The 1901-nt window shown below is 45.2% G+C and overlaps 1 protein-coding gene across 2 annotated transcripts in view; it reads right to left on the bottom strand.

Annotated features, from left to right (window-relative positions):
* The window catches only part of EDC3 (enhancer of mRNA decapping 3), a 52515-nt gene that overhangs the window by 8901 nt on the left and 41713 nt on the right, over positions 1-1901 (bottom strand). The window lies entirely within an intron of this gene.

Raw genomic sequence — 1901 nt, 5'->3', positions numbered from 1 at the left:
GCATTTATCAGGTGGTAAATATACATTTAGTGCCTGTTAAAAGGCACACACATGGCATATATTTTTCCCCAGAGGGGCACAAATTATTTCTGACCACAAAGAGGGCATTCCCACAGGCAGAGTACTGTACTGGCAGACCTTTTGCCCACCTACACTATTCCACAGATTGGCTTTCATGCCAAATCTTAATCACAGCTTCCAGGCTTTCGTGCGATGGAACAAGAGACTCTGGACTTCATGCAACTGGCGTGGCATGCATGAAGTCCAGAGTCTCTTGTTCCATCGCACGCAGCACAGTGTAGACTATCCGTAACAACAGGTGCCACGCCAGTTGCATGAAGTCCAGAGTCTCTTGTTCCATCGCACGCAGCACAGTGTAGACTATCCGTAACAACAGGTGCCACGCCAGTTGCATGAAGTCCAGAGTCTCTTGTTCCATCGCACGCAGCACAGTGTAGACTATCCGTAACAACAGGTGCCACGCCAGTTGCATGAAGTCCAGAGTCTCTTGTTCCATCGCACGCAGCACAGTGTAGACTATCCGTAACAACAGGTGCCACGCCAGTTGCATGAAGTCCAGAGTCTCTTGTTCCATCGCACGAAAGCCTGGAAGCTGTGATTAAGATTTGGCATGAAAGCCAAGGCAAGCTGCCAAGCTTTTTACCTCAAAGAAGCCGCTGGCAACTTCTGGCATCACTGCATCTCCTTCTCACATTATGTACCTGAACATCAGCCAAAATGTTATCCATTTTATCCTGCCTCTCTGTAACCTCTCTGTAATATTTTGACATAAAACAAATACATCAATACTTGAACAGAACCTTAATGTGCACTTAAAACTAAAGGATAGCTGATAAGTTCTATACTGCTCTTTATTCACTCTGGGCATGATTACATACAATTTAATTGTGGTCTGCACTATAGCCACATCCGTGCCTGCACACCTCCACAACAGAAAAAATCTGGCCGCACTCTGCTTGCCACCCTGAAAAGCTCCTTTAGTCAGACTCCTCTACAACTAAGCCCTGAATAGGGCGAAAAGCGCCAAAAGGGTGGACCGAGGGCAGGACTGTGCCAAATTGTGCAAATCTGAATAAAAGAGCTTTTCAGCGTGACAAGTGGAGTGTGGCTGAATTTTTTATATTTTGGAGGTGTGTACATTTAAGCGTGGACAAGCTTAGCCAGTGGGCACCCACTTTTCTTCCCTGCTGTGAGGCCATTAAGGAGCGGTGTTGTAGCATGTCAAGACTCTTGGCTGGTTAACGAGACATTTAAACCTGCCATAAAGATGAGGCCATCAGTGATCCCAGCTCTGGCTGATGCCTACCCTCAAGTTAGGCCACATTAGAGGAGCTTTTAAAGAAGCTTTCACGGAAAACTCATCGGAATCGCACAGCAGAGTTGTTTTTATTTTAATTCACTGAAACAGCCAAGTGACAAATAGAGATGAGCCTGGGCTTAGTGCAAACCCAGTCTTCTGGAGCACTTTCATATCTGTGATCCCACCTTGGCCCAATCAATGGATGCAGATGCAGCATCCCTCACCCCTTTGTGACATATTGCTGCAGGGCGGGCAATGCGCCTTTCCAAAACTGACTGGGTCGGGGGAAGAGGGTGGGCTTGGACAAACTCAGCCAAACTGGGTTTGCACTAAGACCAGCAGCTGAAAATCAAATGTCTGTCACTTTTCGTATTACACTGCTCTGTGACTAGAAACTGCAAATATGTGCTCAATATAGCTAAATTCAGTATTACATAATATACATTTAGACACTGCCAAAACCAGCAAAGAGTATGCTATGTAGATCAAGCAAGTAATGTTTTCTAACAGCTAGATTCTAGGTTTGATAGCTGATCAATATAGACATATATATATATATATATATAGAGAGAGAGAGAGA

Source organism: Nanorana parkeri, unplaced genomic scaffold, assembly GCF_000935625.1.
Source record: "Nanorana parkeri isolate BGI_ZX_2015 unplaced genomic scaffold, ASM93562v1 scaffold369, whole genome shotgun sequence".
Taxonomy (NCBI): Eukaryota; Metazoa; Chordata; class Amphibia; order Anura; family Dicroglossidae; genus Nanorana; species Nanorana parkeri.
This window is presented reverse-complemented; position numbering and strand designations above follow the sequence as displayed.